Below are 13,212 nucleotides of genomic sequence, written 5' to 3'. Positions count from 1 at the left end.
GGATTTCCTATGAGCAAAGGATTGCTGCCTAAATGTTATGGCTTTTCTTAATCTATAACTGGCCTTTCTGGGCAGACGGGATCAAAATGTGAATGTTCTACCTGCTCCTCGCTGGAACCAACCCTGTGGAATTAGGACCTCGTTCCTAGCTAAGACCAATCTAGGACCATCACTTTAGGCTTCTCAAGGATCTTTCCAGCAGTTATTCCTTCTTTCTTTGCCATCATATTCCCCTCTATGTGGAATCCTCTGAATCTACTCTAAACTTCTATTTGTTCTATCTTAAAAACCATCCTAACTTTTACTTCCCTTCACCCTTTGGGTACCACTCTATTTATCACCTTCTCTTAGCGCTTAACACCTTGAAAGTGACTGCTATCTCCAATTTTTCTCTTTCCATTCTCTCTTGAAACTATTCTCATCAGATTTTTGCACTCCACTGAACTCTATCAAAATTGCTGTTATCAAGTTCATGGATGAACTTCATGCTGCTACATTCAGTAATCAATTCTCAATCTGCACCTTATTTGACAGAATTCATCACTTCCAACCCTTTGAAACACTTTCTTCACTTGGCTTCCAAGACAATACACACTCCTGGTTTCTTTCTACTTCAATAGTCATGAATACTTAGCTTTTTTTTTGGCTCCTTTTCATCTCCCTGACCTTTCAATGTTGGAGAATTCTAGGAACCAGTTCTTGGTCATCATCTCTGTATATTCCCTATTTTGATGTTTGCATCTACTCTCATGACCTATATGCTGACAGCTCCAAAATTTGTATCCTCAGCTTAGACCTCTTCCCAAAACTCTTTTGTATATGCCACTGCTTCCTCAAACTTACTATAAAATTATCGAATAGGCATCTCAACATGTACAAAATTGAAGTCTAATCTTTCTTCTCTAAACTACCAGCAGCTTTCCCCATCTCATAAATTATAACTGCATCCTTCTAATGGCTCTGGCCAAAAAGAACTTGGAGTTATCCTTCCTTCCTCTCTTTTGCTCACATCCCACATTCAGCCCTCCAGCAAATCTTTGGGCTTACCTTCAAATTATATGCAAAAGCTGGCCTCCTCTTATCACCACCACAGCTTCCACCTTGATCTAAGCCACCTTCGTCCTTGCCTGGATTGTTGTAAAAACTTCCTAACTCATTTCCCACGTCCAACCTTGTCCTCCTATAGTCTGCTCTTGACGCAATAGCCAGAGTGAGTTTGTTAAACTCTGTGAGACCTTTTTTTTTTTTTTTAGCTTGCTCAAAAATGCTCCAATTTCTTCCTGTCTTACATTAAGTAAAAGCCTAGGGTGTCACATTGGCAGCAAATTCTCTACATGATTGAGTCACCCAATTAACCTTCCAGATCTCATCTCCGACTATGCTTCACACATGCACGCTGGGCTCCGGCAGTACCAGTCCCCGTGTACTTAGAAATTGCTCTTAGAAATGCTGATGTGGGTGATAAAATATGGCCACAAATTCTTTCAGACTGTTCTGAAATGGCCCCTGAAAGATTTCCACATCCTAGTCTACGAATGAATATTATCCTCCACGGCAAAAGGGATTTTCCAGATGTAATTACGATCTTGAGATGGAGAGAATATTCAGGATTACCCCAGTGGGTCCAATGTAATCACAGGGGTCCTTATAAGAGGGATGCAAGTCAGAGTGAGAGAAGAAAATGTGACAACCCTCATACACCTCCAGTGGGAATGAAAATGGTCCAGCCAATTTGGAAAAGTGTTTGGACCTTTCTTAAAGTTAGATCCACACCTACCATATGACCCAGACATTCCACTTCATGTTACTCACCCAAGAGAAAATAACTCTTATTTTCATAAAAATGTTTATTTAAAAATGTGCATAGCAGATGTATTCATTCACAATAGCTAAAAACTTGAGTCTAACCAAATATTCCTCAATAGGCAAAAGGATAAAAAACTATTGATATATACAAAACCATGAATGAATCTCAAAATCATTTTTTAAAAATGTAATCTGACATATAGTGACCAAAAAGCATATCAGTAGATGCCTGGGGCCAGGTGTGGAGAAATAACATATGGCAGAGAGACCTAGGGGGGCTTTTGAGGGTAACAGGTATATTCTGTCTTGATCGTGGCAGTGGTTTTCCGAGTGCGTTCGTCTGTCAGAGCTCACTGAATTACATTTTAAATTGATAAAGTTTATTGTACGTAAATCATAGCTCAATAAAGTTGATTTTTGAAATATTCGTAGGAGGGAAGGAATGCAGAATGTGACAAAACAATCTAACTACATTACAAATGTATGAAACAACCTCACTGAAAGGGATGGGGGGAAAAGTGCTGATTTAAGTAACTTTGAAAATGAGTGTACTTAATAAGACTAAAGGTAAAAGAAACTGACATACCAACTAGCACTGCAGTCTAGTCGGTAAAGTTATTTCTCACAAGGGTATGGGTTAATATTTCTACTACTGCTATACATGTATACCAGAATTGAACATTTAAATAAATGAATGACGGTTGGAGCTGGCTTTCTCACTGTTGGAATGGAAGGTTACAGGTAAGCTAGGATAAAAGGCTAGAATGATCTACGTGATAATGGATTAAAGCTGGTGACATCAGTAGGAATTCATGTTTAGCTTAATGTAATTACAGACGGTTACACATAGAAATACTCATAGATATGTGCATGTATATGGCTAGTGTACACACATATATTTTCTTGCTCTATCAGCTGAGAGGAACTAGAAGGAATGACGCTCGGTATAGTGTCCAGATTTTGGTTTCTAATATCCTCCAATAAAAGGAACCAGGATTCCATGAAATGATTAATCCTATGGCTGTAGCAGAAGATATCCATGATAAGCCTGGAGCGTCTTGTAATGGCGGAAAGTGAGGAAGTGCTAAAATAAACAAACAAACAAAAGCCTACACTGAAGGGGGTACGTCAAAGGGCTCCCAAGCACCAGAGGTGGGACATTTTGAGTAACATAGAGTTATTTCTTTTTTCTTTTGGTCACGTCACCTGGCACGTGGGTTCTTAGTTCCCTGACCAGGGATCAAACCCACACCCCCTGCGTTGGAAGCACGGAGTCTTAACCACTAGACAGGCAGGGAAGTCCCTAGAGTTACACTTTAATCCGATGTATAAAATAATGAGTCCATACAGATATAAATACAAATAATGGAATAAATAAATAAATGGGGATGAATAGACAACCTTCCCGTGTAGAAGACTTTCAAATAATTTATGTAGATACTTTGCCCTCAAGGGGATGCAGCGTAACTCTCCTCAAGTGTGACCTGCACATAATGACTCCCTCTCAGAGAGTCCAGTGTCAAAAGAGGAGGAAAAGAGTAACTTTAAAAAGAAAACCGACAACACTACCTCAGCCAGGTGATCAAACTTCACATCAATGTGGTTAAGTCACACTCATAGTATGAAGCCGTGATATGATGAGAATGGCATTTTACCTCTGTGATTTTCCTCCCCAAAACCCACAGCCCCAGTCTAATCATGAGAAAAACATCAGACACATTCCAGTTGAGGGATCTTCTATAAAACACCTGACCAATGCTCCTCAAAATTGTCAAGGTCATTGGGACTCCAGTAGTTAAGAATCCACCTTCCAATGCAGGGGACACGGGTTCAGTCCCTGGTCTGGGAACTAACATCCCACATGCCGCAGGGCAACTAAGGCCGCATGCTCTGGAGCCCATGTGCCACAACTAGAGAGAAGCCCGCGCACCGCAAGGAAGAGCCCGCGTGCCACTATGAAAAATCCCGCGTGCTGCAACTAAGACCCGATGCAGCCAAATAAATAAATTTTTTAAAAAAACTGTCAAGGTCATCAAAACAAGGAACATCTGAGAAACTGCCACAGCCAAGAGGAGCCTCGGGAGATATGGTGACTAAATGTGATGTGGTGTCCTGAAGGGGATCCTGGACCAGAAAAAGGACATTAAGTAAAAATTAGGGAAGTCTGAATTAAGTATGGAACTTTAGTTAAAAGTAATTTATTACTATCAGTTCATCAGTCATAACAAATGTACCATAAAAATGTAAGATGTTATTAGTAGAGACATCTGCTAGGTGTAGGGGATATGTATGAGAATTCTGTACTGTCTTCCCCATTTTTTCATAAATCTGAGACTGTTGAAAAACAAAACGTTTATTTTTAAAAACTTCCCAGAAAAATATTAAAATGATAAGAGGGACACTACATCATAATAAGAGAACACGCCGTCAGAAAGATAAACATGAAGTTTTGTGATCATGTACATAACTCTGAAACACACACAGCAAAATCCCACCCAGCTGCAGGGAAATATTGACACGATCCAAACACAAGTGGGTGATTACACTGCATCTCAAGCAGAAACAGAGACAGTGGGCAGATGGAGTGACCTGAATGCTCGTGCCGAACTCTCTGGAAATGAGCTAGCTGAAGCCAGATGGGGTCTGCACCTGAACTCAATTTCCTTGGGAACTAATGGCTTTCTCATGGCCTGCCATGAGCGGGGGTCAGTGACAAGCTCTCCAGGTGCCTGGCCGCTAACACTGCTGACGGCACTGCCCCAAATCCAGACAGCCTGGCATCCAGCTACCTGTTTGTTTCCCCACCAAAAAGCTGCTTTCCCTCCTTCGCCTGATAACTGGGGAGGCCATGGCTGGAGGAGGTCCGTCCACTGGAGAGGAAGACACTCGCTGCAGGCCAGGAGCAGCTCACACATAGGCCTCTCTCTCTGGTTCATGGAGGGGAACCCTTGCCTTTTCTCCTGTTGATGCACCTTGACCTCTGTAAGTTTTCTCAGTGAAGCCTATTCCTGAATCCGTGTCTTCTAGCGGTGCTGTGGATTCATCCCACACCCTGGTGATGACAGGTGGAAACCCAGATAGGGACCCACCTGGTCTGACAGTATGGAATCTACAGGGGATTCACCTTGCAGGGCAGTCACCAAGACCAAAAGTCAGTACATAGAGAACAAACTAATAAAATAGATAAGACTAGTCAAGAAAAGCAGAGAAAAGACACAAAAATATATCAAGAACGAAAATGAGATCATAGTTTGAGATATTAACAATAAATTTATACCACGAAATTTTAAAGTTAGATGGGATGGATTTTTTCTGAAATATAAAAAAATTTAAATTGACTCAGTGATGGATAGGAAACATGAGTAAATCAACAACCTTTTAAAAAATTCAATCATTGCTCAAGTCTGCCCCACACTCATCCACCCACCAGACATCAGGCCCAGATGGGCTTATAAATTATTTTATCCAAACCCTTCAAAGAACAGATAAATAATCCATCTCTTATTAAACTGCTTCAGACACAAGAAAAAAACATCTACCCAACTAATTTTAAGTGCTAATTGATAAGGTAGTTCTATGCCCAAAATGCATGATTATAGAAAAGTAAATTTTACAGAAATCTCAGTTATATTCATAGATGCAAAATCTTAAATAAGATATTTACCTTTTTATCCCTTCCTGTACCTTACCTTATCACCCCAAGAGTCTTCCCTAGAAAGGCTCCTACTAGCTGGGTGGCGGGATCGGTAACATCTGGTCCCAAGGTCGGGTGCTGGGAATAAGAAAAGCACGAGAAGATCTTTGATCTTTAGTTTGTTCCTAAATTTCCCTGTTGTGCTAATAACTCATTCACCTTCTTCCTGGACCTGTTCTTATAGCAAGAGACCCCCGTATTAACATTAAATGAACCTTTCTGAGCCATACAGACAGATGACATCACCAGTGTGTACTTTTGCTTTCTCTATGAATTTTTCCTCTGAAAGCAGGAGATTTCAGTTCATCATGCCGAATTCAAAGTATTGGCCTTGTACTTCATAAAGAGACGGTATGTGGTCTATAAACCTATAAAGGTAGGTTTTAGGGACTTGGTCAAGCACCATTTAAAATGTATTGCTTTGCCATGTGTCCTCGAGAGATAGTATTTATTTGACGAAGATAATTCCCTCCCATAGAAGGGCAGCTGAGAAGTGTAGGGAAGGGAAACCCGGCTGAGCTGGGTGACGTATTCACCGGTAACTTTATAAAGTTTGTGTATGTGCAGAAACTCACCTAGAAGATAAGCTCACAGCTTGAGACTCTGAAAGTCAGCCACCCAAATATAAATTTGTTGAATATGCTATATATGTATTCTAGTCTGATAAACGTGTTTACCTATGTCCTTTTAGGCTTATTAGGACTGCTGTTGCCTAGAAGGTCGAATTTTTGGGTGGCTAAGGATACCTGGAAATAAGAGGACAGAGTACCTGGAAGGGGATTTTCTGGCCCTGAAGAACCAAGAGAGAATGAAGAACTTTGCTAAAACCTCCATGCTGCCTCACTATGTTTTCTGAACTAAGTAGACTAAAACCAGAAACCACGAACTGTGTCCTAAACTGTGAAACTGCAACCCTCCTGGGGGCTTATCGTCATCTTGCAACCCATTGATCAAGACCCCGACATCCCTATTTGAGGACACGAGGTAGACTTGTCTGCACTAGAGTTCTAACCGCGGTCCTAATCCACGCAGCCCCAGCCCAGCTTTAGACAAATAATTTCCGATAATGCCTCTCTTTATATGTGTGTTGCGTTTTACTTATTTACTTTGGCAAGGCAGGCTGAGATCTCAGCAACTCTGGACTAACAGAGAGATGAAAAAATCTGAACCAAATGGAGCAATAGTGGTGGAAAATGGTCTAGCTTCGAGGTTGGCTCGGAAAAGTCACTTAGTCCAGGCACATTTTCCCAAAACCAAAGGATATAAATGCTGTGATAGCAGGGCTTTTTTTTCTCCTCTTTCCTTCACTGCTGCATCCTCAAAGTCTAGAACTGTTCCTGACACACAGTAGTCATTTGTTAATGTTTGTTACATGAATTAAAGTTCTAATTCTGGAAGCAAACAAGACTGGGGTGTCCAATGAGATGTGTGAGAACAACACTGATGAAAGAGTGCTGTAGGCCAATGATTAAGCATCAGACCAATTTGCAGGTTTTCATCAGGGATCTTCTTCATCAGTGGTGGGAATCAACCACTGAATCTCTCCTGTGCCAAGGAAAACCTTGAATCTGCCAGGTTAAAAAACTACATTTAGGGCTTCCCTGGTGGCGCAGTGGTTGAGAGTCCGCCTGCCGGTGCAAGGGACGCGGGTTCGTGCCCCGGTCCGGGAAGATCCCACATGCCGTTGGAGCGGCTGGGCCCGTGAGCCATGGCCGCTGAGCCTGCGCGTCCGGTGCCTGTGCTCCGCAACGGAAGAGGCCACAGTGGTGAGAGGCCCGCGTACCGAAAAAAAAAAAACAAAAAAAACTACATTTAGACTTAACCTTATGAAATTGTTACATTTCGAGTGTAAACTTTCTAAAATCTCACAAATTCTATCAACACCGCTATAATTGTTTTTTAAAAGCCAGATTGACCTCAGACATCTCCACATTGTTAACTGTCATTAAGACAGTGACAGCAATGAGGCAATGTCTAGAGCAGTGTTTCTCGACTTCAGCACTATGGGCATTTGGGGCCAATGGGGAGGGGGTGTCCTGTACATCCTGGGATGTTTAGCAGTGCACCTGGTCTCTACCCTCTAGATATCAGGAACATTGCCTCCCAATTATAACAACCAAAACTGTCTCCAAACATTGTCAAGTGTCCCCAGGGGTAGGGGGAGGGTACTCGTCCCCTGTAGGGAACCACTGGTCTATAGATTTGAGAACAAAAATGATACCATCAACCAAGTTGCCACTTAATATGTGAAGGCAACTGCCATTTTCAGACTCCAAGTCATATAAAGGATACCACTCTTGAAAGAAAAAGAAAATGACTTAAGGATATATTACAGGCAACTGAGTCATGAACCAAAATTGAATATCAAGCATAGAAAAAAGAAAAGGGAGGCTGTGAGTCATAAAACTAATAAAAACGACCTTCATTTTCACTATAATGAGTCTAAGTGTGGATTTATTTTTATTTGTTTTGTGTAGGATTCAGAATTCCAAACATTTTCAATTTGAAGATTCACGTCTTTCATTAATTGTGGAAAATTCTCAGCTAATATCTCTTCAACTATCGCTTCTTCACCACCACTTCTTTCTCCTGGACACACAGACTACATCTCTCAGCCTTGCTTGCCATTAGGTGCTGGTATATGACTGGGCTCTGGCCAAAGGAACAAAATCTCCTACAGGCAATCCTCTCTCCTCTGCCTACAGGCTGGAAGCAAAATACGTAAAGACCCTAAAGGACAGCAAAATCACAAGACAAAGAGAGTCTGTGTACTCTTTTTTTTTTAATTTACCATCTTTTTTTAAATTATTATTTTACATGAAAGACTTCATTTATTTATTCTGGCCACACCACACAGCATGTGGGATCTTAGTTCCCCAACCAGGGATCAAACCCATGCCCCCCACATTGGAAGCACAGAGTCTTAACCACTGGACCACCAGCGAAGTCCTCAAAATAAACTTCTATTACTTTAAGCCAACAACTTTTGAGGTATGTTTATTATAGCAGCAAGCATCATCTTAAATGATAAAACAAGGAATAGAGACAGTAAGGGATCCAACGCAGGGGATGGGGCAATGGGAATGTCCAGGGGAATTGCAAAGAGTGTTCCCAGAATTACAGCTGGGCAGTGGCTGAGAGTGCAAACCTGGTCGAGATTAGAAACAGGCACAGAGGGATCCAGGAGGGATGGTGGGGGATTAGTTTGATTATGTGGAAAATTGATTGGTGGGTATTTTGATGTGCAAACAACAAGAAATTCTAAGGAAGCCCCAGAAAAGAAACATCTGAGGAAATGTACTTTGGGAAATTAGAGGTTGACACAGAAATGCAAACATAATAAGCTACTTGGCTCATCAGGGAACAATATTTATTTGCATACAGACAATACTGCACACACTTGGTAGGAATATAACCAAGAAAAGAGAATTCTGTGATGATACATATGTGAAACAAAGTAAGAATGCTAAATTCTTGGCTTCCATAGTGAGAAGCCACCAGGTAATACTGATAAGATACAAAACCAAAAAGTCAAGAAACAGTAATTTAAGTACCTATGTAGAAAAATCAAAGTAACTAGCAAGAGAAAAGAATGTACAGTGGTTACTTCTAGGAAGTAAAAATCTGGGATGGAAAAGGGTAGCTATTTGTCATTATAAATATTATACCACATTTGACTGAAAGTATGTACATTTATCACTTTGATAAACATGAATATATATATTTTTAAAAATCTGCTTACATCAGGCATTTCTAACCTTCAGCCTGGCTGTACCACACTTTTTAAATGGCTTATAATCAGGACAGAGATAAATTTACCTTGATGGCAGGGAATAAAAATCAATGTGCCCTCACATTGCCTTTCGCATAGTCAAATGATTCTTGAGGACTTTTTATTCTTTCCTTAAAAAGGAAATACTGCCAATATAATAAAAAGGGATTATTGGCTAAATGTTGGCTAAAATCATTTAAGATGGGATTTAGAGTCTAACAGCATGCATTCTTGTCAGGGAAATAATGCTTCAGTTATAATATCAAGCAACTAGATGGGTCTGTGATGCAACAATGTGATGCTTATTTCAGCCTATATTTTGAGGTATGAGAAACCTCTTTCTATAAGGACCTCTTCAGTGGGCACATTTTAGCTGATGCCAAATCCACATCTATAGTGAAAACCATAAATAATCTACACACACCTCATCCCACGTGTGAAGAGAGTAGAGGAAGCATGAACAGGAGAGTCAGAAGCATGGCAAGAATATACCCCCTATTTCCAAAAGATGCCCAAACAAAAGTATTCTATTCTCTTCCACTGTCAGACTATGGATTTGACTTTGTGGCCAGATTGTCAGCTGAGAAAACATGGCAATGAAGAGCCTATGGCAGAGAAAGGGGAGAATAGAAAAATCAGAATTAGTAGGGCTTTGATGGTATCTTCAGCCAGTCCTGCCCTGACTGAATGCTCCCCTATACCGTTCTTTCCTTCCTCCTTGGCTGTCCATCCTCTTCCCCCTCTTACAGCCTCCTCCCAGCTCCAATCCTCCGGCAAGGGAGCTCTGAGAAGGCTAAAGGTCATTCTGGACTCCTTCCTTCTCCCTCCTTCCTCTACCTATAGAGAGCTCCTGGAAGAAAATTTTGTGACTCTTACGTGAAGGTGAATACCTTCATTGCTTTCAACAAACAGTTGACCCCAGGCAATGCTTGGCAAATGCTTAATGCTGATTTTGAAACTGCACTGTGCTGGCACCCAAGCTAAGCAAAGTCAGTGGGGAGAGACAGAGAGATTTCACCAGTCTTTCATGAGGTGCTGACTGTGCTTTGCATGGGTTACCTCAAGGTCAAGAAGAAAATAGCAGCATTCCATCCCAGCCTGAGCCAGCACACCCTGGGAGAGAGATGTCGTCACCTGCCAGACAGGTGTTTGCCCATCAGATATTTGTCCCCGCTGAAACCTGAGAAGCTGCATTAATCCAGAGACACTGGAAAGCTGGCCTTCTGCTTGGGTTGTTTGTGTTTCTGTTGGCATTGTTGTTGCTGATTTTCTTCTTTTAATCTATAACAGTGAGTTAGTAAGAGGAGTGTGAGGACACCACACAGAGGGAGATTCTGTGAAATCTTGGGGGGCGGGGGTAGGAGAAATGATTGGAAGGAAGAGTGGAAATAGCTGACCCTGAGGGAAGAGGACAAGTCCCAGACAGGGAAGAGCCTTCCTATAGGATCTATTCAATTTGCCTGCCCGGACACCTCTCCCCTCTTTTGGGGGAAGCATGGCAGAATGGAGAAGAGCACAGGCTCTGGAGCCAGGCAGGCTGAGGTGGGATTTGGGCTCCCTACTTACTAGCTGTGTGACTTTAGGCAAGTTATTAAATCTTGGGGCCTCAGGTGCTTCATCTGTAAAATGGAGTACATTTTACAGATGAAGTACCTGTGTGGTTGAAAGGATTTAATGAGCTAATACCTGTAAATGCTTAGAACGCTGCCTGGTAGTGTAATGGTAGGTAATCAAATATTGGCTTTTTTTTTCAAGTCTACGTATTAATTTTATTACACAGAAAAATAAATACAAGATTCAAAAACTGAAATCCATTTCACCTGGTAATTAAAATATCATTCTAGAAGGAAGGCAGTTTCCTAAGATTGAAAGTCACCAAGTAAAATGAAGTCGTCTAATAAAATTCATCATTCTCAGATTCCTACTGAGGGAAAGAAGAAATTCTTTTCTCTGTGATGTTACTTTCCTAAGTGACTTCTTCTAACTTAAAAAAAAAGAGGGGGGGAAGGGAGCAATTTTCCATGAGTTTTGATTATACAAATGCCACAAACAGCTTCTGAGGCTGAAGCTATGACAATGAGCTTCCATGTCACAAAGAGGAAGAGAAGTAAGTGGAAGAGAACAGTGCAGAGGAAACACAGTGACACTGCATTACAGTAGGCATTTACATCTGCTATCCTCATCCAATGTAAGGTCAACAACTTCTGCAGGTGACGCCCAAGTCTGCTGGGGAGTCGCAGCAGTCCATGCATGACTGTGTTTGCCGGGTGCTAACATACTGCATGCCAGAGCCGTGCTTCCATGAAGAAACACTCTGAGTCACACCTCCTTGAGGATGAACCCACCTTGCATGTTGCTGGACTCTCACGATCTCCACTTCACTATGTGAAGAGGCGGTATTAATTTCTTCATTGAGTGGTGCATTGCCAGCAGATATTCTGTCACTTGCTAGGAATCTTGGCTCCAAATGACCTGGTATCTCTGCAGCGATCCCTGAAACCTCTTCAGCATCGTCCGATGAGCTCGTGCTTGAGTCACAAGTCAGGTCACTATCACTGGTACTACTGTCCTGCAACAGGTTATATTTCTTTCGTGCAGCAGCCTCCCGTTTCTGCCTCAGTAGCCTGATTCTCTCCTTGTGCTTTTGGGTCCGATGACCTTTAACCTTGGCAACTGGGCCATTCTGTTTATCACTGGATTGTCCGGTTTTCTTGGCAGCCATGGTGGATGTTTCACTTTCAGATCAGGACCGGTGAGACTTGCGCCCAACTGTGGCACCAGACACTCCAGAAGGATCTCCTTCTACCGCTGTTTCTGGCTGGGAGGGTTCATTCTCCTCTGCAGAAGACAGTGTATCTGAATCGGCCAGGTGACCAGTAGAGGAAGTGGAAAGCATGCAGTGGTTAGAGGAGTCTCCCTCATAGACTCGGCCAGTTGTCAGTTTGTCACCCTCCGTGGATGCTGAGACTCCAAAGAGTCCCTTCTCAGTTCCATCAACAAGCAGGGCATTGAAGAAAGAACTGTAGAATCCACCACACCATCTTTCAGAAACTGAGATTCCAGTTCCACAGATCCCTCTTCCTCCTTAGCTGACTCTTGTTCAGATGTTTTTGGTGGGACTTCAGACACAATGAGTTCTTCAACTTTTCCCACTGCTTCCTCCATCTTCATGTCAGACTTTCAAGTTAAATCATGGAGCAGAGTCTAGGAAACTACGTCAAAGATGCAACGGGAAAGCAACCCCTCCTGAAGCCTTCCCGAATGAAGCTCGTGGTGTTTGAATCCTTGAGTCACTCCAGGAGGGAGTCCACTCCCTTCTCTCCCCACCTTTTCGCAGATGCCAACAGCTCGGCTGAGGGAGATTTGACTGTGCTTCTCTCATGCAGTGGTATCAACATCCCATTCAAGTTTCTGGATGAACCTTGCACCCCTTGCAGACAGATCGCCACCTCCAAATATTGGCTTTTTCTAATGGCTTCCTAAGACTCTTTAGGGAGCTACTCTTAGGCTCTGTGTCTGGGATGGAACTGAACTTGCCTCTTCCAGCAGCAGGACTGACCAATTAAAGCACCACCCACTTGAGCATAATAATTACTTCCTAGAATGTGGAGCACCTTTAAGAAATATTACTCATGGGAATATAAAATTGTGCAGCAACTTTGTACAGTTTTGACAGTTTCTTTAAACACTGAACATGCCATGACCATGGACTCAGAAATTGCACCCTTGGACATTTTCTCAGAGAAATGAAAACTTATGTTCACATAAAAACCTGTACATGAACGTTTATAGCAGTTTTATTTGTAAATAGCCCCAAACTGGAAACAACCCATAAGTTCTTCAGTGGGTCAATAAACTGTGGTACCTCCATAACGACTACTACTTAGCGATAAAAGGGGACAAACTATTGATATATGTGACAAATCAGATGATTCTCCAG

At 42.0% G+C, this 13,212-nt stretch overlaps 1 pseudogene; it reads right to left on the bottom strand.

The window, feature by feature from the left end:
- Positions 1-11,423: 11,423 nt before the first annotated feature.
- On the bottom strand, positions 11,424-12,443 carry LOC136124877 (protein ARK2N-like; annotated as a pseudogene).
- Between the last annotated feature and the right edge of the window lie 769 nt (positions 12,444-13,212).

This window comes from Phocoena phocoena, chromosome 6 (genome assembly GCF_963924675.1).
Source record: "Phocoena phocoena chromosome 6, mPhoPho1.1, whole genome shotgun sequence".
Classification (NCBI taxonomy): Eukaryota; Metazoa; Chordata; class Mammalia; order Artiodactyla; family Phocoenidae; genus Phocoena; species Phocoena phocoena.
The sequence above is the reverse complement of the archived record's forward strand: the minus strand, read 5'-3'. Positions and strand labels throughout refer to the sequence as shown.